Source organism: Dermochelys coriacea, chromosome 5 (genome assembly GCF_009764565.3).
Source record: "Dermochelys coriacea isolate rDerCor1 chromosome 5, rDerCor1.pri.v4, whole genome shotgun sequence".
NCBI lineage: Eukaryota > Metazoa > Chordata > Testudines > Dermochelyidae > Dermochelys > Dermochelys coriacea.
This window is the reverse complement of record NC_050072.1, coordinates 101,894,178-101,920,561: the sequence shown is the minus strand read 5'-3', so window position 1 is coordinate 101,920,561 and position 26,384 is coordinate 101,894,178. Positions and strand designations below refer to the sequence as shown.

The 26,384-nt window shown below is 42.6% G+C and overlaps 1 protein-coding gene across 7 annotated transcripts in view; it reads right to left on the bottom strand.

Annotated features, from left to right (window-relative positions):
* Positions 1-26,384, bottom strand: part of KANK1 (KN motif and ankyrin repeat domains 1) — a 179,974-nt gene that overhangs the window by 38,395 nt on the left and 115,195 nt on the right. The window contains exon 1 of one of the 7 annotated variants that reach the window (XM_038402903.2): positions 7,368-7,507. The exons of the other annotated variants lie outside the window; for them this stretch is intronic. The gene's annotated coding sequence lies outside the window, so the exon portion shown is untranslated. Of the gene's footprint in view, positions 1-7,367; positions 7,508-26,384 lie in introns of those variants that run through there. 7 annotated transcript variants of the gene reach the window in all.

Sequence of the window (26,384 nt, the reverse complement as noted above, 5' to 3'; positions counted from 1 at the left end):
CTCTGTTAGTAATCCCCTCATTTGAGGCCTAAAAATTGTAGGCTGAAGCCTACTCTCTGGTTGAACTAGTTTTCCTGGTACAGCGCTAGTTTTGGTGATACTGCCGCACAGACACTTTGTAAGTGTACCAAATCAACCCTTCCGGCCACTGAAAAGATGACTTCAACTAAGGCCTAAGTTGACGTACTTAGATCTAGGAGTACTTGTGGCACCTTAGAGACTAACAAATTTATTAGAGCATAAGCTTTCGTGAGCTACAGCTCACTTCATCGGATGCATTTGGTGGAAAAAACAGAGGAGAGATTTATATACACACACACAGAGAACATGAAACAATGGGTTTATCATACACACTGTAAGGAGAGTGATCACTTAAGATAAGCCATCACCAACAGCGGGGGGGGGGGGGGGGGGGGAGGAGGAAAACCTTTCATGGTGACAAGCAGGTAGGCTAATTCCAGCAGTTAACAAGAATATCAGAGGAACAGTGGGGGGTGGGGTGGGAGGGAGAAATACCATGGGGAAATAGTTTTACTTTGTGTAATGACTCATCCATTCCCAGTCTCTATTCAAGCCTAAGTTAATTGTATCCAGTTTGCAAATTAATTCCAATTCAGCAGTCTCTCGTTGGAGTCTGTTTTTGAAGCTTTTTTGTTGAAGTATAGCCACTCTTAGGTCTGTGATCGAGTGACCAGAGAGATTGAAGTGTTCTCCAACTGGTTTTTGAATGTTATAATTCTTGACGTCTGATTTGTGTCCATTCATTCTTTTACGTAGAGACTGTCCAGTTTGGCCAATGTACATGGCAGAGGGGCATTGCTGGCACATGATGGCATATATCACATTGGTAGATGCGCAGGTGAACGAGCCTCTGATAGTGTGGCTGATGTGATTAGGCCCTATGATGGTGTCCCCTGAATAGATATGTGGACAGAGTTGGCAACGGGCTTTGTTGCAAGGATAGGTTCCTGGGTTAGTGGTTCTGTTGTGTGGTGTGTGGTTGCTGGTGAGTATTTGCTTCAGATTGGGGGGCTGTCTGTAAGCAAGGACTGGTCTGTCTCCCAAGATCTGAGAGAGCGATGGCTCGTCCTTCAGGATAGGTTGTAGATCCTTGATGATGCGTTGGAGGGGTTTTAGTTGGGGGCTGAAGGTGATGGTTAGTGGCGTTCTGTTGTTTTCTTTGTTGGGCCTGTCCTGTAGTAGGTGACTTCTGGGTACTCTTCTGGCTCTGTCAATCTGTTTCTTCACTTCAGCAGGTGGGTACTGTAGTTGTAGGAATGCATGATAGAGATCTTGTAGGTGTTTGTCTCTGTCTGAGGGGTTGGAGCAAATGCGGTTATATCGTAGCGCTTGGCTGTAGACAATGGATATAACCGCATTTGCTCCAACCCCTCAGACAGAGACAAACACCTACAAGATCTCTATCATGCATTCCTACAACTACAGTACCCACCTGCTGAAGTGAAGAAACAGATTGACAGAGCCAGAAGAGTACCCAGAAGTCACCTACTACAGGACAGGCCCAACAAAGAAAACAACAGAACGCCACTAGCCATCACCTTCAGCCCCCAACTAAAACCCCTCCAACGCATCATCAAGGATCTACAACCTATCCTGAAGGACGAGCCATCGCTCTCTCAGATCTTGGGAGACAGACCAGTCCTTGCTTACAGACAGCCCCCCAATCTGAAGCAAATACTCACCAGCAACCACACACCACACAACAGAACCACTAACCCAGGAACCTATCCTTGCAACAAAGCCCGTTGCCAACTCTGTCCACATATCTATTCAGGGGATACCATCATAGGGCCTAATCACATCAGCCACACTATCAGAGGCTCGTTCACCTGCGCATCTACCAATGTGATATATGCCATCATGTGCCAGCAATGCCCCTCTGCCATGTACATTGGCCAAACTGGACAGTCTCTACGTAAAAGAATGAATGGACACAAATCAGACGTCAAGAATTATAACATTCAAAAACCAGTTGGAGAACACTTCAATCTCTCTGGTCACTCGATCACAGACCTAAGAGTGGCTATACTTCAACAAAAAAGTTTCAAAAACAGACTCCAACGAGAGACTGCTGAATTGGAATTAATTTGCAAACTGGATACAATTAACTTAGGCTTGAATAGAGACTGGGAATGGATGAGTCATTACACAAAGTAAAACTATTTCCCCATGGTATTTCTCCCTCCCACCCCACCCCCCACTGTTCCTCTGATATTCTTGTTAACTGCTGGAATTAGCCTACCTGCTTGTCACCATGAAAGGTTTTCCTCCTTCCCCCCCCTGCTGTTGGTGATGGCTTATCTTAAGTGATCACTCTCCTTACAGTGTGTATGATAAACCCATTGTTTCATGTTCTCTGTGTGTGTGTATATAAATCTCTCCTCTGTTTTTTCCACCAAATGCATCCAATGAAGTGAGCTGTAGCTCACGAAAGCTTATGCTCTAATAAATTTGTTAGTCTCTAAGGTGCCACAAGTACTCCTTTTCTTTTTGCGAATACAGACTAACACGGCTGCTACTCTGAAACCTGTACTTAGATCTACTTACCACGGGGTCCACACTACACGATGTCGACACAAGACACTCTCCCGTCAACTCCCCTTGCACTTCTCGTTCAGGTGGAGTACAGGAGTTGACAAGAGAGCGATCTTCGGTCAATTTAGCGGGTCTCTTCACTAGACCCAGTAAATCGACCACCGATGCATTGATCGCTGCACGTCGATCCCCTGGTAAGTGTAGACAAGCCCTAAGGCTGTTTTGTTCTGGTCCCTTTCCCATCTCTGTCTCAGGGCTTGTCTACATTTACTGGAGGATCAACACATGGCAATCGATGCATCGGTGGTCGATTTAGCAGGTCTAGTGAAAACCCACTAAATAGACTGCAGATCACTCTCCCATCAAGTCCTGTACTCCACCTGAACGAGAAGGGGAGTCAACGGGAGAGCGTCTCCCGTCAACATAGCATAGTGTGGATCCCGCAGTAAATAGATCTAAGTACGTTGACTTCAGCCACATTATTCACATACCTATAGTTATACAACTTCAGCTATGTCTAACATTACCCGCCGGATCAGTGGGCAGCGATCGATCCGGGGGGGTCGATTTATCGCATCTAGTCTAGATGTGATAATCAACCCCCGCGCACTCTCCCATTGACTCCTGTACTTCACCGCCGCGAGAGGCGCAGGCAGCGTTGACAGGAGACCAGCAGCAGTCAACTCACCATTGTGAAGACACCGCGATGAGTAGGTCTAAGTACGGCGACTTAAGCTACATTATTCGCATAGCTGAAGTTGCGTAACTTAGATCGATCCCCCCCAGTGTAGACCAGGGCTTAGATCGATCTCCCCCCTGTAGTGTAGACAAGGCCTCAGAGACATCAGGGGAAGTGGAGTAGCAGTAGGCAAGAAACACAGAGCATGGGTGGGAAGGAGTACAGATGCTATATCCCAAACTGTTCCCAGGGCAGGAAATATTGCTGGAGGCCTCTGTTAAAGCTCCCATCCTGAATTCTCTCTCATTAGTTGTCACTAATGCCTCAGCACAATGGCTCATCCCCACTAGTCCTCACTGCCCACAGAGACATCAGCTGGCATCTTCCCCCACCCAAATTCCAGAGCTCCCTGGAAAAAGGGCAATCAGAAGAAAGTGGGGAGCTATCATAGACTGGAGGGAGCTACAGAGAAGGCAAGTTTTGGCTCATCACAGTCTCTCTGCCTTCAGAAAAGCTGCTTGAACAAACTGACTTTCTCTCTCTCAAATATTGTGCTGCTGCATAAGAACTACCTGGTGAATTCACAGGCTCCTTTTGCCTTTAGCGGTCTCCATAGCCAAGAACTGACATCCCAACCCAGTTTACTTTGCTTCCAAAACCAGATGCAAATAAGGCAGGTTCAGGCACCCTGCTATTTTCAGGTTTCAGAGTAGCAGCCGTATTAGTCTGTATTCACAAAAAGAGAAGGAGTATTTGTGGCACCTTAGAGACTAACAAATAAATTTGTTAGTCTCTAAGGTGCCACAAGTACTCCTTTTCTTTCTGCTATTTTCAAGCATACTCTAAAATTGCAACTTTCTGTATCTCTCATGATTTATCTACTTGAGGATGCATCTCCATCATCTGATAATATTTATTTTATTCCACTCACTTTATGACATGCCTACCCACTTGTTCTAGGTACATGTGTCATAAAAACTAATGTATAAAATGTACAAGATCAATCAATGAAAAAATAAACTCCACCTTATCCATATTAACCTATCATGACGATCAATAAACACCCCTAATTACACACCTCTCAAAAGCCTGAATGGAAAAAGGCCTTAAAGTTTGTCTTGTCAACTGACTCTGGTGCTGCTGAAGTAGAGGAAAAGCCAGTGCTGGACTGGCAGGTAACTTCATGAGAATGCCAACTGCCCCTTCCTTTAAGTCACAGGGGACTGGACTAGTTTAAGCACCGCAGCTGATTTCAGCAACCACAACACCTCCAGGTTGTGAGCTTTGTGTACCAATGGCAGGCATGGGGCAACAATATCTTGTCACTTTTCCCAGTTGCTCCTCTAAGTCTTGTCTAAACTGAGTCAAGTAACCAGCCTGAAAGCCACAGATTGCCACTTAGCACTAGGCAAATCACTCATCCACACAGACTAGTCTGAGGGAGATGGAGATATCAATCTGGGTGACAAGCAGCACAGAGAACAGGGGTTCTCAGCCTTTTTCTTTCAGAATCCCCCCACCTACTATAAAAACTCCACTGCCCTGCGGCTGGGGGGTGAAGGGGAGAGCAGGGAGGGGTGGCAGCACCAGGCTTCAACTGTGGGGGCCTCTGGATTTCAACTGTGGGGGGGGGGGTTTACTGCTCCGGGAGGGTGAAGTCTCAAGGTCTCGGGGCTTTAGCCACACTAGGAGATGGGGGTGGCTTGGGGAATTTAGCCTCGTGGGGTGGCTTCTGCTGGGGTGCCAGGGCTTCTGCCCTGCAGGGCAGTTTCTGCCGGGGCTTCAGCCCCATGGGGCGCTGAAGCTAAGGGCTCCAGGCTTTAACCCCCCAAGGCAGGGGCGGGGGGGTCCACCCCACAGGGAGCCAGGGCTCAGGAGTCCAAGCTTCAGCCACTGGGGCTCTGAGCGGCCCTGCTTGGTGGACCCCCTGAAAAGGCCTGGCGACCTCCAAAGGGCCACAGACCCCTGGTTGAGAACTGGGACAGAGGATGAAGCTGCCCATGTTTCCTTCCTAGTTACCCTATCGGGTGCATTTTTACTAGGAAAAATGTTGCATTATCAATTCACGTTAGTTAACTCCGTAACTAACATGAGGTAAAATCCTAGTGAAGTCTAGGCAGACTGACTTTAAAACAAGTTAAAACTACAATCTGCCTGGTCGCCACTAGGATTTCACCTCAAGTTTGTTACTGTGAGCTACCTGACATGAGTTGAGAATACAACTTTTTCTTAGCAAATACAAGCCCATACACACATTGAACAGGATGGCAACAGAAGGGAACCCTGTGAAACTCTGCCTAAGAGAGCTCTCGATGCAGAGGAGAGTAGCTAACCAATAACCTCTTGAATCTGTCAAAACGAAAGGAACACAGCCACTCATCCACTCCTGCTGGGGTCCAAAGGCAGGTCACCACTTCCTTCTGGTCATCTGTATAAGCACACACACCTTCCATCTATCATCAACAGATTACCAACCAACTGCATTCATGTAGTCTTTCAACCCAGCCCAAACCTAAAGCCGAATCAGCTAAAATCATGGACAAACACTACTTCCGATTTTGCTGGAAAGGTCTTGCCACAGCCTTCTCGATAACATTCCATAACAAAAGAGAGTAATGAGACTGGGCACAATATCGTTCAAAAGGGTCTAATTAGTGCTTCCTTAAAGAGAGAAGGTGTTGACAAGCAACTTCAATGGCTCCAGAATCTTCTTGCTAGCTTTTGCCGGTTAGGACGGACACAGATAAAATGCAGGTCTTAACTAGAGAGCTTCTCCCATCCCATATCTATATCCCAAACCTAACCCTCAAACCGACACTTCAATCAATTACATCAGCTGAAACTCAAGCAAAGGCAGCTGCATTTGTCTCCTACCCAGACACAGCTGTGTACTCAGAGAAACAGATTGAGTTTGTTATGTCACTAACAAGCTTCTAAGTTTATTAACCTCTGAACAGGTGAGCCGTTGGGAACAGTTACACAGGGTTACTATTATAGGGAAAGGGTCACCATAAGGAAAGTACCTCTTTAGGATACATAAGCTTATTGTACGAAACTATTGCAGAGACCCCCATTTCCAGGTCACCCCTCTCTGAAGCTGTAAGGTCAACTGGAAAAAACCTGTCTCATCCGATAACGATTCCACAAATATTTTCACTTGTGAGTACTGGGACAGCTACTTTTGGTAAATGCTCATGCCAGTAAGAAAAGTGATGTACTTTACATGCACTCAGTATGCAATTTCAAAAACAGTTTAGCTTTGTTTTTCCATTTGAAAATCCAGCACAGATTCCTCACTTGGGATTAGATACGTGCTGCGTTTGATACTTTAAAACAAAAGCCGTTTGTATTACCTGAAAACAAAATATCTGAACCATTGTTTGAACAAGACAAAAAAAAACAAACCAACCAACCAAAACAATAAACCCCACAAAACAAAAAAACACCTTTTCTCCATCCTTGGATAGCTCCGACTGCTGACCTGATTTTTTTCAATCTTTTTTTTTTTTTAATAAAGTTAAGCATCAGCCAGAGTAAGCATATAAAATATCTGCCTAAAAAGGTATTTTTATGAGCAAATTATAAATAGCTCAAAACAGTGGTTTAGAAGTACTTCACTAGCAGCACAATCAAGCCACCCAAAGGAGATTTTGCTACCTCTGCTGTCGAGACCTTGATATAAGTAAATATGTCTGGCGCTTCATGCACCTGAAGATAAAAAGTACCCTGATATATAAGCACATCTCTGAACAGAAAATATGCATCCTTTCAAGAAACTAACTACTCAGTATGTAACAAACACAGGACAACAAAAATAACAAGAACCCTGACCAGAGTTGACGCAAACCATAAACACAAACTTTCTTCAGTGTGCAACCTAACACAATGCCACCCTGTCAAAGAGAACAGTTGAAACTTTATGTTAAAATGAACAGACCAAACCACAGCAAGAATGTATGCAACTAATGTGCATGTACCAGGACTTGGTGGTTGGCTTTCAATTACACCAGTTGCGGGGGTGTGGGGGGGAAGAGGGGGGCATTTTTTTAATTTTTTTTTTTAAACCAATGGCAAACAAAGCTAACATCCATTTTCCCCTCTAACTTCTCCTCTATTTGACAGCCTTACTTACCATTCCGCAAAGAGGTAATTGTTGAATGTTTCAGTGTTTCGTTTTCAGGAAATTAAGTCTGAAAGACACTTTTCCTCAGCCTTAAAGGGAATGCGTACTCCTGACACATCAGCAGGCAAGGAGCCCAGGGTTTGCTACAGAGAATTTATTTATACTCTTTTGGAATTTCCTGACAAAATTCTAGTCTGCCTGCCAGCCAGTGAAGCTTAGTTCCAATGTTTTTCTTTGCATCATAGACTGTGATAATTGACACCGAGGACTACTCCTCACAATGATTTAAATTTATAAAAAACAAACAATGACAAACATACTGTACTAAAACATAAGCAAAAAAGGACTAACTATTTCTGATGATGTCAAACTAGGAAAGAATGAAAAGCTGTGATGATTTCTCTTACTCATTCCCCTCTCCTCCCTGCTGTCTGTTGGTTTCTCTCTCTCTCTCTCTCTCTCTCTCTCTCTCACACACACACACACACAGATAATTTGGGCAAATAATTATCTCTATTGTAGCTGCCATCATCCTAGTGCACTCTGCTTTTGTTTACTCTTGTCTAATACAACTTATAATTTGAAGGATAAAAATAAAACCTTTCTATATAAATTAGACACAAGCATTTTTCTTTTTCAATGAAATGGTCAAACTACAGTTGGTGCCTTTCTCATTGAGACAAGTTGTTTTAAAATGATACATAAGCTTATTTGGTTTCATAGTGATATGACATTCCTCTAAACTCAAGTCAATGTAATTGGGAATCAACCTAGAGATTTTAATTCACAGCATTTTAGGGCTAGTCTACACTGGCAACATTAAAGCGCTGCCGTGGCAGCAATTTAATGTGGCTTGTGTAGTCGTGGCAGATTGCTCTCCCAGCGCTCTAAAAAGACCCACTTCCACGAGGGGCGTAGCTCCCAGCGCTGGTGCACTGTCTACACTGGCGCTTTACAGCGCTGAAACTTGCTGTGCTCAGTGGGGTGTTTTTTCACACCCGAGCGAGAAAGTTGCAGTGCTGTAAAGTGCCAGTGTAGACAAGCCCTTGAAGAGATTCCTGAATCTCTCAGCTAAGCCTCTTTTCATCTCTGCCTAAAATGCAGACTGTAAATATTAACCGAACAAGATTACGCTACAACAAACCCCGGTTGACTAAACAAAGGTTCCCAAGTTAGGCTCCTCGCTCCCCCAATTGTTAAGGAAGGAAAAAGAACCTTTCTATGCCTCTATAGGATTCAGGGAGAAGACTCTGTTCTTCCCTGGAAAGGAAGAGTGGATGTGGGAAGCGTGTCTAGGACAATGCCTCTATGTGCTCCATGGCTTCACTGGACTCCCTTGTGTAGTTCTCCAGGATACATCTACCATGCTGGAAATTCCTCAACACACAGAAGAGTATGAAAAAAAACCCAGTAGCCACAGGCAGCTAAGTGGTGAGACAGGGACAGGCCATGGCCACCTGCACAGCACATGGTCCACAGACACTTCACAAATGAGAGCACGAGGCAGATGCTAAGTTCTGGTGCAGTAATAATATAACCAGAGTAGTATTTTTTTTTAAAAGTAATGGAGTAGCGAGATCTGTTTTATAAAGGGGCAGTGAGTTGATTGAGCTTGTTTTGGGCTTGAGCTGCTTCTTTTAAAATTTGATTTTGCTCTTTCTTTTTTTAATCTAACCTGGCAATGCTGTGAGTCTGTCGGCAGGGAAAGCGGAATTGCTGAGCCTGCCCACACACACTCACGTTGCAGCAGTGGCTTGTATGGCTCCAGTCCCATGGGGGTGGCTGTGCTTGGCTTCCTGCTTGAGTTTGGCTCAGCCCCCCCTCCATCATGATGATGGGGGTGGGGGAAGGGGTTCCGGCTGCACCAATCTGAGTGAGTACTGGAACCCCATTCACAAAGTTGCAATGCCACTCACACAAATTTGGCATGGCTAGCCGCCATCAAAGGGATCAGGCCAAACCTGTGGCGTGCTGTGATCTCTGACGTCACGAAACCAAGAGCATGGCCCAGCCAGCTCCATAGGACAGGAGCTGCTGCTATGCTACACATGCTGTACTTATTATGTTAATGTGAATTATATATTGTGGGTAAGAAATATTTAGTAATCCACATTTTTTTTCCCACTAAAGCTTGTTTACTGGGTAGCGACAGGCAATCAAAGGGGGTCCTAAGCCCAAAAAGGTTAAGAACCTCTGCTCTAGTGGTATGATACTCTGGCTCACCAGCAATGGAACAGTATACATACCAGTAAAACACGATACCCATACCCACCCATACATTCTACTGTCAGCTGGGACTGGAACTGTGGTGAACAGCAGAGAGTAAGTTCCTCCAAATGACCGAACGTGACAGTGTTTAATTGACTGTCCACAGGCACAGATGCCCGCAACTCCCAATGGATGCGGTTCACAGTTCCCGGCCAACGGAAGCTGCGGGAATAGGCACGTGCCTGGGGATGGTCAATGTAAACACTGTCTTGTGGCCCACCAGCGGATTACCCTGAGGGGCTGTATGTGGCCTGCAGGTTGCCAACCGCTGCTCTAGAAGAAAAGGGAAGTGGAGACCCCTTGCAGCAGCATCCCATGCAGGCTGAGCATTAGAAACTGTGTTAGAAGAACATCGTATCAGTAGTGTTTCCCCAGTTTCTGTTTGAATGCCTCTGCCCTCTATTTACTGGATCCTACTGCTGTACTTCACCCTCAAAAATGAGAGATGTCATGACAACAAGTGAGGAAAATTTTTTAGCCAAAAAACTTTTGTCAAAAAATGCAGATTCAACTCACATTAAATATTTAGTGAATTGATGTAGAATTTGGTGAACGGTTTGGGTTGAAAAAAATATTCCTAAAACATTGACATATTTTCTTTCAACATGCAACATTTCAATTTTTTTTATATAAAATTGTTTTATTTAAAAATGTACTTGAATTTTATTTTTAAAAAGTTTTAAAAAAGCTCAAAAACCAAACAAAACACTGCATTGCAGGTTGAATTAAATGTTTTAACGCACAACGTGTTCTGTTTTTTTACTTTTCCGTTTGCTAAAGTTTTTTGCCACCAAACCAAAACAGAGAGTTAATCTCAGCGCTCTAGTCACTACATTTGTGCCACAGAGGCAGCAGTATGTCACATTGTACATCTCACATGCTCAGGCCTGGTCTACATGAATATTTTTTGCAATGGTGCAACCGCACTGACATAAACGTATTATGTAGACTCACAGCCCCAGTTGAATATGGGCCTTGTACCAGTGTTGCATGTGTATGCTGACATGAAAGTTGCTACACACCAGCATGAAATCCCCCTGCCCCCCAAAAACTAGGCCGCAGGGAGATAATCTGAGCTGTATTTTAAGGGACATCCTGTTTTTGCTGCCTATTATCAACCTGTATTCAGTAAGGAGCAAAGTAATATTTAACGAGAAGAAAAAGAATTTGTTCAAGCATTGATCATGAGTAGACTCTCACACCCTTGTAATATAAATCCAGGATTTTCTAACATGAAGAAAAAATATTTGAGGGGGAGTGGTCTCTTAAAAATAAGCTTTGTTCAATTGTCTTTTATTTCCTTGAAATACAGGTGGTCACTGTATACATACTGCAACCCAGCCCTCTCCCAGCTGTCATCCCACTGTCAGGTGAACGCAGAGCAGATCTGAAGTTGATTCAAGAAGAAAGGAGGAAGTAACAATAAGTATCTGGGCAGAGTAAACAAAAATTTTGCCCATGGTAATAAGAAGTATGTGCCCAAATCTTGGGTGGAAACCAAACAACTAACACCTCTTGCTGATGTGTCAATGCACAATCTCCCTCACTCTTCATTGTGTACAGCTAATTGAGCAGCACGTAGGCAGCTGGGACCATGCCCACATTTGGTTTTTACAATACTCCAGAGTATAGTCCCAGTTAGAAAGGTGGCCAAACCCTGCATCACCCATTCCATGTAGAATGCTGCTCTCATTGTTCTTCTGTACAGGATTCTTGCCTGGGGAGAAATCAGACCTAAAATTTGTCCCTTTCAAGCAGTTACCAATTTCATTTAAGAAAAAGTAATTCACAGGAAGCTTCTGAACTACTAGTACAAATCTCTGGTTTGATCAACAGGTTCTTAAGATTGCTAAAAGAAAAATAGGACAGCCCCTCTTTAGTTTTTTTCCATAGGAGTTTGTTGGATACAGGAAAAATCATAAAAATAGAATACATGCATGAAAATGAAACAGTTCCCTCCTTTCCCCCAAACTTGAAGTTATGCTCAAAAGTAGATGTCAAAATTCTTCTGGAAAAAACTGAGTAATGAAAACACATATTAAAGGTTAGCAAAGCATTCTGGAAAGGGAAAGAGAACAGCAGCTGTACCCACATGTTCCATCTGCTTATAATTATTTTGTGGTTTCAAGTGCTTGATATCTGACAGAGATCTCTCCCATGAAAGATCACACACCCATAATAGACCTTCTTCAAAGTTCTCTCAATAATTCAGCAGGCCCAAGAGTTCTGCCATAAACATAAGGGGAGGAAAAAAAAAATCTGCAAATGTGTCAGAATTTCCTCCATAAGTTGATTGCACATGTTGACGTCTATTTGGACTAAAGAATATTAAAACCAAAGGCAGAGATTGTGTTTATTCACTCTCTTGGCCTTCCAGATTATTATGGTGCCAAACAAAAACATTCAGCTACTGTTTACAGTGGAAGCAAAAAAAAAAAAGCAAGCCAGAGAACAGCACTAATGACTGAGAACATGATCTGTCAGCAAAAAACAGAGGACGCAGCGTATAGACAGGTGTCTATTGGTGGCCATTCTGGCTTCATAGAACAACAGATTATATCGCACCCTCTTCCAAAACAAAAACCAGACAGAGCAAGAGACACAGGTCCAAGTGCAAGCTGGACAGGATTCACCTCCGACATTTGTCCAAGAGGGTCTTTGTTCCACCACGGATGGAAAAATATAGATGAAGTTCTCGCTTTTTAAAATGTTGTTCAGAATACCCCACTCCCTACCTCTTTTTAAAAGGAGCATCTCATTAAAATTTGTGCCTATTTAGTGTATAAAATGTCAAACATGTATTTTTGCCTTAAATAATTGCTTTTAAAGACTTCAAACTTTAGCATACCAATGATCGAAGCAGATTTATGGTCACCTTTCCAGTCAGTCCTAACTCAGCCTCTAAGCTTCCACATGCAAAATCTGCTTTTAACAGAAATATTTTTAACAAATAATTTAAGTGAACAGACTGGGTACTTAGCTACTCTACTTGCATGTGCAAACATCAATTTGCATGTGCCCATAGAAAACTACAGCTGAAAACATGACTATGTGATGAAATGTCCACTTAGTTTACTTACATGCCTGTATAAACTGAGCATGCACTTTTGATGGCCAAGCTGGGGAGCTAGTGTCAATAAATGATTAGAGCTATTAGCATATTGTTAATGATTCCCCTGTTCAAACTCTTGTAAACTGGAGTAATAGAAACAGGGTGAAATTTAATAGTGCAGAGTACAAGGTCATGCATTTAGGGACTAACAACAAGAATTTTTGCTATAATCTGGGGACGTATCAGTTCGACGTGACAGAAGAAGAAAAAGACCTGGCTGTATTGGTTGTTCACAGGATGACTATGAGCCACCAATGCGATGCGGGTGTGGAAAAGGCTAATGCAAACCTAGGATGCATCAGGCGAGGTATTTCCAGTAGAGACAGTGAAGTATTAGTACCATTATACAAGGCACTTGTGAGACCTCATCTGGAAGACTGTGTGCAATTCTGATCTCCCATGTTTAAGAAAGATGAATTCAAACTGGAACAGGTACAGAGAAGGCTTGAAATTAGGTGAAGGTTTCTAGTCATCAGAGGAGTTAAGTTCTGGAACAGCCTTCCAATGGGAGCTGGTGGGGAGGGGGGGGAAGAGGGGAAGGGGAGAACCTAAAGACTGAACTTGATAAGTTTATGGAGGGGATGGTATGATGAGACTGCCTATGATGGCATGTAGCCCATCTGCGACTGCAAGCAGCAAATGTCACCAACGGCCGGGATCGGACACTAGATGGGGAGGGCTCCCAGTTACTATAGAGAATTCTTTCCCAGGTGTCTGGCTGGTGGATCTTGCCCACATGCTCATGGTCTAACTCATCGCCATATTTGGGATCAGGAAGGAATTTCCCCCCAGGTCAGATTGGCAGAGACCCGAGGGTGAGGTGGCATTGGGGAGGTTTGCCTTCCTCTGAAGCATCAGACATGGGTCACTTGCAGATTTAAACTAGTATAAATGGTGAATTCTCTGTAACTTTAAGTCTTTACACCATGATTTGAGGACTTCAGTAACTCAGCCAGAGGTTAGGGGTCTATTACAGGAGTGGGTAGGTGAGTTCCTGTGGCCTGCAATGTGCAGGAGATCAAATTAGATGATCATGATGGTCCATTCTGGCCTTAAAATCTACGAGTGTCCTTCAAGAATGTAATTGCTCTGACACCAAACCAGTGCTGTGCACTCACGGCTCAATGTCACCTTTTAAAACAAATCTTGGCAGGAGTCTTTAATATAGAAGCCAGAATGCCAGTTTAAGTGAGAGGAGACTAACTTGAGTCATAAGATGTATGCAATGTTGTTTAGCATAAGTAGTTAACACATGTTTCAAGGGACCATTTAAGGTGAAGTGGCCATTATGCCATAAGATGCAGTGCAGGCCCTTTTTTGGTAAGCAGGATAGTCATGGCTCATCATATTTTGACTCAGATACCATATGATCTTTGCTCCTGACACCCTCTGAGCACACCTGTAGAGAACATGGGAAATTTCTGGACTGTTTTTATGAAAAGAAGGTATAAGACTCAGTTTCCCCCCTTTCCTTTTGTATTGTTACCCACTAGGAATGAAGGAGGTAATTTCTTTCTTGGGACACAGCACAGGGAAAGCAACGAAGTGACTGGGTGTTCACCACATAGAGATTGGGCTGAGGTAGGGGTGGGTATGAATGGTCTGTCAAGACCAGTTAACATATATATGGAAAAAGAAAAGCAGTACTTGTGGCACCTTAGAGACTAACAAATTTATTAGAGCATAAGCTTTCGTGAGCTACAGCTCTGTTTTTTCCACCAAATGCATCCGATGAAGTGAGCTGTAGCTCACGAAAGCTTATGCTCTAATAAATTTGTTAGTCTCTAAGGTGCCACAAGTACTGCTTTTCTTTTTGCGAATACAGACTAACACGGCTGCTACTCTGAAACCTGTCATATATATGGAGTTACCTTAGAGATATAATGGAAGATGAAGGACTGGATATTAACTGCAATGTGGGCAGAACATGTGGAAACAGCATGACTGGAGCTTGAGATAAAGAACAGACATGTTAGCAGACTGTAGTAAGAATGCTGCTAATGAATGAACTAGGGGGTGGAATCCTGGATGTTTGGGCGAGACGGGTGGACTGTGCTGGATCACGCATGTACAGGTAAGCTTTGCTTTACCTTACCTTTCTAACTCAATGTCCCTAAATACTGTATTGTAGTTGACTAATAAGTGGCATCATGTTCTGAACAGGCTGACCTGTGTCACTGCAACACATCTGCTGGTTGTAGAGCTCGCAAGAGGGCAAGTCTCCAGCAGAGTTTTAGACCTGCGGAAGGAGCCATTGTGAGAAACGGATGTGCTGAAACCTGAGCCTCAGACTTGGAGTTGCAGAGCCACGGGGGCTTCACCCTTGTAAAAAGCAGAGCCTCAGGGCCTAGCACTTAGAAGGGTACACTTCCAGAGACTGTATAAAAGCCAGAGTCATAGCATGCTTTGTGGATCTGTGACAGCACCTTTATGTAAACGATGTGGAGACGCTTACCACTAACGTGGGGGGGGGGGGATTTTTAAAAAAAATTCACAGTTGCAGCTTGGAAGGAATGAGTTATTGAACCTTGAAAAATATGCACTGGCTTTTTCCACAATGCTTTTCCAGGGAAAGATGTAAAATAATTTCATGTCTATTTGGAGTTCGCTGCCATGCCTGTGACAGATATGGCAATTTCCTGCAATACCTTTGGAAGATTTTATTGAATTAAGTATCTTTGGAGTCCATTGTATTAAATGCAAAGGCTGCATATTATTATTAGTGTGGATGATCGGTGGACTATATTGAACAATGTGGCAGCCAAGTATGAACTTTTGGGATAATATATGTGAAGTGGATTTTCAAGAAAATTTCTAGGGATAGGTAATTATTCATTGACTATAGGAAGTTCCTGTTTATTCATATAAGGCAGGCAAAAATTGTGAATGAAAAGGAAAGAGGAGCTCCAGGAAGTTCTATATTCAAAATATTTGTTCTCTCTAAAATGACCACACACAGCATATAGGGTACAGTACAGTAGTATAGTAAAATAAAATGCAATAAAAGTCACATTCATAAAAAGTCAAAACGATAGGACAAATAGGGAAGGGTTATCAGAGGTGCAGTAGCAATACTGTCCACTTCGGAGGGAAAAAAGGTCTAGATGTTTGTAACTGGACAGAAATGAAGCGAGATGGATGTGAAACACCAGCATCGGTCACTCTAAATCCGAATTTTGGGATCTCTAAAAAGCTCGTTGTGTCTAAGCTCAGACCAGGATCCATCAGAACAAGTCTCCAGGAGGAAGTCTGTAATTTAAAGTCTATCCAGCCAACTAAGAACTGTGTTATTCAGACACTGCTACTATTCTAAGCACCATGTGCTGTAATGTGTATCATATGGATAACAAGTTCAACCATTTATTTCAATAACTGTGATAGTTATAAATTTGGATGAAAGAAGGAGGAAGCATGAGTATGTTCACATACAAAGTTACATCCCATTGGGAGCAAAGTGGAATTTCATTTTAGGAGGAAAGATTACAAGATATGGCGGTAATGCTGAAGTATGCAGCGTGAGAACTAACTTACTCCCTAGTACTGTTGAGAAAGCAAAATCTGGTAGAGGCTGTTTTTATGTAATCTTTGGTTTTATGTACTACACAAAAGGGTGTGGAGTGAGTAAATTATTACAATAGCCCAAGTAAGATCATTCCTTCATTCATTTCTGTTGCAGAATTATTAACTGGAATGAGATTAAACTCAGACATCAGGCACTAAGTTACAAGCTGTAAACAAACTACTTCCTTTAAGTCGATGGGTTTAAAAAGCTAGAAAAACAGTGAATCCTACAGATAATTCCCAACCTCTTTACCTAGGAGAAGCTCAGAGAAAAGTGTCAGGAATACTACAGAACAGTGCCAGAAAAATGTTTTTGTATCAAATGGATACAGGAAGATTTGGGACTCTTGTATCTGCACTTAACATTGTTAGGTGGTAAAAGCTCATCATTGATTTTGTTCCCCGCCCTGCAAGTCTCAGGAGAGTTTATTCTAGTGCTTCCTCAGACAACTGCATGCACATCTACTGCTGTCTCCTGTGTGTGCAAGATTGCTCATGGAAACAAATGAGTTAAACACACGTAACACACTTCACCATGGGGCCAGATTCTTTTTTTCAGATCAGTGCAAATCTGGAGTAACTATTGACTTCAGTGGAGTTACTTTGGATTTACACTAGTCTAAGTGAGAGTAGAATCTGGGCCATAGTGTCATACGAAAGTGAGAATTACATAAATTATCCAAAGTTTCACACCAGGCACTGTGAGCGTCCATGCCTCTATTGATCACAACTACTGTGGTGGGGATAGAGAACAGGTGGTTGTTCAGATACTTTCGTCCCAAGACCATTAATGATTTTAGAATGTAAGGACCTGCATCTTTAACTGGATTCAGAATCGGAGAGGGATCCAGTTGATCCTGTTAAGAGGCAGACCACACAAGAAGGATCAGTTGCAATCTCCATGCAGCTTTCATGGTCAGGACCAGGCAGAGTACACAGCAGAAGTCTGAGCAGTGAGAAGAGGATGATGACCACAGGCAAATCCACACTAGAGAGGAAGGGGGGTAGTCTTTTGGCTAACCAAAGACAGAAGGTATTTGGAGACAGCCTAGATTTTGGGTGCCAGGAGAAATGAGCAATCCAACAAGATACAGACTGCACTCCACCTTGGCTGCAATGCTCCCTGATATAGAATGTTAAGTAACTGATCTCGTCAGTTCTCACAGTGCTTTGCCCTTCCTATTAGCATCAATACCATCTTATCTGGCTTTATCTTCAGCCAGCTGTTTTTCATCCAGACTTCAATTTCCTCCCAAATAAAGGGACATCTGGGAGAGTATTATCCACACATGAAGAAACAGCTGAGCTTGGTCTACACAAGCAACTTATGTTAATATAACTGCGGTCACTCAGGAGCAAGGCTGTCCCTAGCTATTTTGGTTCCCTACGCAGCCCCCCCCATAGGGGGGGGCCTGTGTGGGGCCCCAGGCCTCTGCAGGGGGAGCTATGTGGGGCCCCGCCCCAGGCCTCTGTGGGAGTCGGGGGGCTGGCTCCTGGCCTCCATGGGGGATGGGGCCTGGCCACTTCCTGCAGGAAGTGGAGTGACTCGGCCCCAGCCTGCTCTGCTCCCCTGGCTCCCAGGTTTGGGGGGAGGAGGGAACCGCCCCCCAGCACTTGCCGGTGGTGTGGTTGGGAGCCAGGGGAGTGGAGCAGGCTAGGGCCGGGTTGCTCCACTTACCGGTGAGGCCCAGCCGCTTCTGGAGTCCTTAGGGGAGTGAGGATGGGGCTGGGACAGAGCAGGGGTGAGAACCTGGGGAAGAGCCCGAGCAGGGGCTGGAGAAGCATTTCCTGGTGCCCTACACAGCTGTGTGCTTTGTGTATGGGTAAGGATGGCCCTGCTCGGGAGTGTGAATTTTCCACACCCCTGAGCGACGACACAGTTACACCAGTCTAGCTCCCAGTGTAGACAGTGCTCTGTCGACAGGAGGGCTTTGTTGACATAGGTACTCCACCTCCCTGAGAGGTGGTAGCTATGGGTATGCCCATGGGAGAAGCCCTCACGTCAGCGTAGGTGGCATCTTCACTGAAGCACTACAGCTGAGGCACTGCAGCGTTTTAAGTGTAGACAAGCCCAGAGTGTCATCAGCAACTAATGACATTTGTTTGTAAAATTACTGGGGAAGCTTGAGAGAAACAACACTCATAGGAAGTGGAGGCAGGTGAGGAGAGAGACATCAGGACTGAGTTCTGGGATCCCAGTCCTTCAGTGAGAGCTCTCAGGAAAGAGAAGCAGTTGCCCATTATGACTCTTTAGGGTCTATCAGAGATGCACGCACGAAGTCAGGCTAATGCCATGACAATATATTGCTGGAGAGGATGCAGTGGTGTCAACAGCACCCTTAGAGTGAAATAATTAGTGTGTAAGATACTAATATAAATCCACCCCAAATAGACAGGTAGGTAGTCAGCTATTAAAACATGTGTCCATTCAGAATTGTTTGAAATTTGCCCCAAAGAAGATTTGGAATTACTATGTAAGAGATATTGGGTCTATGAAAGTTTAGGTAAGTTTTGTAATGACATTGTGCTGTTGAAACTGCTTGAGGTGCATTCAACCCTCCACCCCACTAATGTCAAGGTCTCCACCCGAGTTTGTTTTAAAGTGGTGTGCATCATCAAGGTGAATCAGCACATCTCCATAGGTGAGGCACTGAGAAGTTACCAGCTGTATATATCTTGCGGATATTGCTGAGTCTGCCCATCCATGGAACACAGAAATAGACGCAGCAACTCAGCACTGTTCTCTTGCTTGGAAGCAAAGGTGCCAAATCAATCGCCAAAAAAAGAGGAAGCATTCAGTTTATTCTCTTTCACTGTAATCATGATAGGATGTATGCCTATCGCACTCTGAATTCTGAAGGAAAGGCAAGCCATAGCTACGTATTTATACTGTGAGTCACATTGTCTCATTGAACCAAACCAGCACTGGTTGGGTGACTGGTTCAATAAAAATATGAACTCATCTGAACCAGATTAGCTCATAACAACCGCACTAAACAAACACTATGGAGTTTGAACTAAGGGTACTCAAGTTTGCAGAAGCAGTAGCACTGCAACACTACTCTGGAAAAGCCTGTTCTCCAGGAAACCATCCCTGGAGTGTAGAAGAATGCTAGCAGCTGTCTATATGCCTGCCATTCCCAACGGTCATCCATGATGTTCATATTAGTGAAAAATGGTACTGAAGTTGCAGCCTTCATCACAGAAGCCAAATGTCTTGAGAGGCTAAGCTCTTGAACACTCACTTCTGCCAATCTCAATTCAGTGTTGAAATTCACAAAAAAAATTATGTATTTTAACATTAACCTAGATAACAAGAAAAACAACCGCCTTCCTAAGAGAATCATCACACAACAGATTCCATTAACAGTCTAAAGTTCTATTACAACCTAGTTTCTCCTTAACTAGCATACATTACAAGTCCTGACCCTGCAGGGTCTGCCAGAGGTTTGTGCTTAGTTGTACATGGTCCAAGATTATATTCTTTATGAGGAGTTTCTGTAGGCTTAAAAAAAATAATCAGGGAAGCTATTGTAATGATTTCTCATAAAAATACCTTAATAGCTCAAGCAAACTTGTAAGCAATGGAGAACATGCCTATAAATATTTTGTAAAATTTCCTAGAAATCAGTTGGAAGTTTTGCATGATAAAAAGAGTGCAAATGTTCCTTTAAAATAGCCATACTTTGTAAATGTAGCCTTAATGTAAAGGCTTAATAAATGATTAATAGATGTTTTAATCAATGGCTGATCAATTATACACTGTTATAGAGCCCAACAGATGATTTAAAAAGTAATGCTGGATTCTTTTGGCATAGGGTGCCTTTATGGTTCAAATTTTCAAGCCTCTTTTTTGCAACCATGAGGGCTTGAAACATTATGATTATTTAATTAAAAAAAGTAAGCAGACATTCTCCCAATAAGATGATCCCAAGAGATAGGGGCTTTAAGAAAAACTCCCAAGACTTGTAAAAAAAAAAAAAAAAAAATCACAAGAGTTGATTGCCCTTCCAGCACTTCCCCAAACCTGTAGTACAGTTTATTCCTGCAGAGCTGGCTGCTCTTTTCCTCATGCACTACTTGTGCCCTGCTGCCCCTTTAAATCTAGAGTGTGCCAGTATGCTCCTACAAGAAAAGGAGTACTTGTGGCACCTTAGAGACTAACAAATTTATTAGAGCATAAGCTTTCGTGAGCTACAGCTCACTTCATCGGATGCAACCTATGCTCCTACAGAATCAGGTCTCTAAAACCTAGGGCTTGAATCCATGTCCTGCTGAAGTCAATGGGAGATTTCAGTGGGTGTTGGATTAAGCCATTAGAGAACAAACACTCTGACAAGTGGGCTGGTAGTTTTTACTGTTTTCCCTTTAGAGTCAGGGAACCTTGTCAGTTGTATTTGAGAGCTAGCTGACTATCAGATTTCAATATTTAAAATTAAATATAAAGTCGGGGAACTGGATAAGCTGCTGTTTGGAAGTCTGTACACTAGAGCTCTAAATAAAGGCCTGGTTGCTTATATGAAGTAGGTCTCCAAACCTTTTTAAGGTCACCCATCATTAACTCTCACTGGATTACACTGAATGCTCCGAGGGTATATTCCTCTACGTATGGAGGAAAGTATGAAAGTCAGTTGGGGGACTATATTTAAAATTTCAGTCAACCAAAAAGATTCCATACAGGATCTAATCCATATTCTCAGAACTTTCAGCTCACTTGCATGTAGAAGACAACCCTCCAATTAATTTACCACACCCAGGAGAGTGTACAACACCTGTGCACCAGCTCCAATCCCAAGAAGACTGGAAAGTGAGCATGGAGCAGAAAAAGGAGAGGGGGAAAAGGGAAAGGAGGAAGAGGAAGGATGATCCAGCAGATAGGACTCTAGCCCAAGACATGGGAAATCTTTAATTCCCTGCTCAGCCACAGGCCTCCTGGGTGACCTTGCATACATCACTTGATCTCTCTGTACCTCAGTTTTCTATCTGTAAAATGGAGTTAACAGCACTTCCTTCCCTCCTTGGGGTTGTGAAGATAACTACATTAAGACTGAGGCACTCTGATTTTACAGAAATAGGGCCCTGTAAATACCTGAGACAGAAAACCCTGCACTGAAAGTAAAACAGGCAAGGGAGACGGTCAGATAAGTTTGGAAAATCCCCACATCTTTTAGAAAGAGCTTTTTAGAGAAAAAATATTCTAAAAACAATGAAAAGTTATAGAAAAAATTTAGCCTGAAGGAAAAAATACAGAGAGACAAGGAAGGTGAAGTAATATCTTTTATTGGAAGAGCTCTGTGTGGCTCAAAAGCTTGTCTCTCTCACTAACAGAAGTTGGTCCAATAAAAGATATTATCTCACTCACCTTGTCTCTCTAATATCATGGGACTTATCTGGGAACAACACTGCATATGACAATGGAAAAACTAAAAAGACACTCAACCCCCCCCTGCAGAAAAAAAGATTAAAGCAAAGAATAAATTGATTTGGGCTGTGGCAAAATTGCTGCCCCAACACATCCCCTCCTGGCTGCCTCAGTGCCCCTCCATTGTCCTGCTCCAGTCGTAGGCGTGTCCTGAACCTCTAGCCAGACCAGACCCCTTCCAAGGCCACAGAGTCCTTTAAAGAGTCCAACAAATGTATACAAACCAAACCTTAAGCCCAGCTGGGCACAGCTGGCAGCCACCTCCTCAGGAATCTCTGCTGCTCTAGACTGTCCTCCTGTCTAACCACAGGTTTCTGTGCCTGGATCAAGCCCACAGCCCAGGGGCTGGGATATATCTCCCCTCACTCAGGAGTTCAGAATGACTACAGCTTTCCAAAGCCCTTATCTCTAGTGAAGCTTCCAGCTTGAGAATCTTGTCAGTTCTTCTCTGCTTCACAGCCTTCTTTTGGGCTGCTTCCCAGAGGGAGGGAACTCACCACCTCCTTTCCTCTGGGTCTCCTCCTCGAACTGGGCTCACCCAGCTCTTTAAGGGGAAAGCAAACCAGCTCTTCTCCAGCTAGATGTTCTCTTTAGGTAGGCCTGGCTCTTTCAAACGGGTGCATGGGTAACCCACACACCTTCTGACTGTGGTATTCTGTCCCATCTAGTGGCACTGAGACCACTTAGAAAGAGAGATAAAATGAGTCTGCTCTACAGCCTTAGCTAATAGGGGACTGGCTTTTAGCTCATGTGGTAGAGGTTCATGCACTATGCTTCAGAGACCCGTTTGTTGGTCTGTTGGCGTTACACAAGCAAGTGGGTTAATTGGCTTCTCAGGCCCATATTAAACCATTCACAGCATTTGTGGGGTACATACCCCATCACAGGGCCTATGCTATGTACTATTATACAGACGCCTGTGGCTTTACCTATTGCACAGCAATACAAGGATGCCTTAAAATTTTAACAGTTCCTCTCAAATTGACTTTGGGTTGCAGGAAAGATATTTTCCTTGCTAAGCATAGGTGCATGGCATGCTTCTGCAAGCTCTACATGCAAATTTGCAGAGGTATCAATAAGAAGAATTATGATTAGTTTCGCTTTTTGCCTTTGAGGAGAGCACAAGGTTGAATCATGATCCCCTTGATCAATTCTCTAGCAGTGTTTTCTAGCTTTGTTGCATTGTAGGGATAGTGTAATTTCTTGGGTATTCATTGCACTAGTGAATCTCCTTTCATATTATGGGATTTGTTGCTCATCATGTACCTGAACCAAAACTAATTTGTTTAAGTTAAAACAGATCAGAAAGCAGCTAAAAGAATCAAGACTTTTGTATTCAAAATAAAGCATTAAAGGTTTTTTTGTGAGGGGCACTGGAATTACTTCCAAGGAACCCCCCATATTGTAAGTTTCAGTCTAGAATGAGTTGTGACATTCCGTTAACAGGGGTTTAGTGGAAATCTTGATAGACTTAACTGCAAAAGTGCTGGTGGGGCCACACAATATTGCTTCTGTGTCCATTAAGGCTGATTCATAAACCAAGTAATATTTGCTGTAAACTGAACCCAGAGGGTGGTGAAGACACCGTTACTAATCTGACAAATAATCGTTTTAGCTGCCCTGCCTTTCAGTTGCTTGAACTTTGTTTAGAGTCACTGGTTGGTATAGGGACACTGACTGAGGCAAACTTCCACGTAGCTCCCCACTTAAGCACGACATTCACATCTGAGTGCCTGCTGCAGCTGCTCTGACAAGTGCATTAGGCTGCTATACACTTCCCCAGCTCCTTCATACTCACTGAGTTTAGAGACCTATTCAGTCAGCACAGAAACCCAAGCCCAGTTTAGGACTGGATTCTACAAAGTGAAGAGTTGAGAGTACTCAGTGCCCCACATGAACCCTCAGTGAAACAAAACAGAAAACTTATTTCCTGTAAAGAGAAAAGAAAGCCAGGCATCTCTCTCATGGTCATCTGCAGCAAATTAGGCTCCTGAACAGACTATACATTGATGTTAGTGAGACCTAAACCAAGAATTAAAAGCGAGTCCCTATTAAAAACTCATTTCCTTTAACATCAGAGAATGATTAACTAAGCTTATAGTTCATGCAAAAAACCTTTTGTAATGCAGATGAATACTGGGCAACAAAACCAAAAGAGGAATAATTAAACTTGACTTTAGTAATTTATCAGCAAACTGAACCACTGACAGACAGGTTTGAATTCCATTACAGTTCCAGTTATTTATTAGCCATATTTAAAGTACACCATCTTTGCTGAAATATATAAGAACTATTAAAATGTATAAAACAACCATCTTTCTCACAGCTCGCTTTCATGATAAAAATCATCATTTGCTTTGTAGATGGCCTCACATGCACAAATAGAAAATATTTATAACTACATGTATTTTCATTTCAATGCATATTTTTCAAAAAAGTTTTCAGAATACTTGTATATACATCCTAAATAGAGTGAACCTTTCTACAAACAAACCTGAAAACTTCCTCAAGATCTTGTCTGCAGCTGCCAATCCGTAGTATACCAGACAGGCTCAAGTATTCAGAAAATTAACCAAAAGGAGACAGTAGGCATACACATTTAGTAGTCTCAGTACTCACATTGGTAAATTAGCAGCTAAAGCAAAGCAAAGCACTGTTCTTTAATCACCTTGTAGTGATTGTGGTTGAATTTGTGCTCAAAGCAGTCAAACTATTTAAGTAGCATAAATCTAGTGCTGAAGCTCATTACACATCTACCTAGTTCTTTTCCTGGTGACAACTGATTCAGAGGGTATTGTGTGCAGAAAATCTCCACTTCTGAAGTTTCTTTTCCCTCTTAGAACACTGTGCAATTAAGAAACCTGCTTTAATATGTCCAACGCCCAGATGAGCAGGAGTTAAAGGCAATCTCCCTCACTCAGCACAGCAGAATAGCAAATCATACATGTCTGTAGTCCAGCGCTTAACCCATTGTGAAATACTCAAGCATTGGAGAAGCATGCACATACAAAACTAAAGTGTTACACATTAGAACTGTGGCCTCAAGGGTTTATAAAGCAGACAAGTCCTGACAGTCCTTTATGAAGCAGTGGAACAGTATACAACCTAACTTTTTGTTTTGACACAATTGATCATACTTGTTCTCAATGAGTAAGGGAGCAAACCGTTTCTACTCTGCATTGAATTCTATTTGCATACCAGTCTCAAAACTAAAGGTTCTTGTACTAATATACCCCCATTTCAAACATTTAGCTTCTTATAAGTTGAAGTGTCAGACTATCACCATTTTCTGTTATTAGACAATTTTACAATACAAATAATTAAAAAGTCAATTAGCTATAGTCAAAAGTAAGGCCGATGCACTGAATCTATACAGAACATTTCAAACATTTTTTAGGAGTGAATAATTCTGCCTGGCCTGAATCAAGAGCTTGCTTTTTTTTTTTTTAAAAAAGCTAAAACATGCAGGGGTGAGGTGCTAAATCTGTACTCTTGTGTCTAATTCAGAATGCAAGACTTTTATAAAAGTTTTTAAAAATTAACTTTGTATTTATGTTTAGAAAATTTTACCCACCCACATAATATAACTTTTTTGCTTTATATAACAACAAGATAAAACCTTCCCTTATCATATGATAATCTTGAATGTGGGTCAATTTTTTTTTTTAAATGAAGTAGTTTCTGCTATCACTGTGTTTTAAGGCTGAGTTTACCAGTGACAAACAATTATCAGAAATTACCGATAGCTTCACTGTCAATAAAGTTTTCCATCTATCCTACCAGTCTGTTAGGATTGGGATATCCTTTCTCATCTCTTTGCACAACCAAATACAACTGCACTCCTTTTTGCCCAGAGAGAAAACTTTCTAGTCCTTTGTATTGATGAATTCTATAGCAAAATTCTATAGCAAATGTAACTGATGCAGCCAATACCTTATGGATTTCATACTAGTCCTATAACAGAAGTTTCTAAAGTTGGACATTGCCAAAAAACATGTGAATCAAATACAAATACTGTCCCTGTCAATATCTATTAGACTACATTTCAACAAGCACATGTGAGTCCAGTAAATACTTTGTATGATCTTTGAAATAAGAGGAATTTGATTTGACTCACCAGAAAGAGATGTTTAAGGTTTCACATGAATGCCATGGGAAAAAACCGTAACACCCTTCCCACCTACCCAAACCTCAATTTACATGCCCATGCTGCAAGCATACATACATTAGGAAAACTTAGTGCACTGGTGCTAAAGTTTCTGCCTTGTACCCGAAATTCTCCATGTAGTCCGTGCTGAAGGCCTGACTGTAGTATGCTAAAAGTCATGTTTGTGGAATGCTCCAGAGAGCAAGAAAATATTGACAGAACAATGAGGAAAAGTGCTGTAGTACTTTTATCAACTGTCCTCTAATCTCTGACCCCTTCTGATCTATCAGCCTTATCAATAACCCTTGAACTTCCCTTGGACTCAAATTTTAAAGAGTACCCAGACCCAAATAAATGCGCACGGATCTTCATAGCCCAAAGAAGGGAAAGTAAAATGAATAATTAAAATTTATTCTAAATGATGGTGGAAACCAAAAGAAGTACTAGTTAGACACATAAGGGATGTTTAACACCATAGGCTTCCAATGTCACACATGAGAGCTCTTCAGGCCTAAA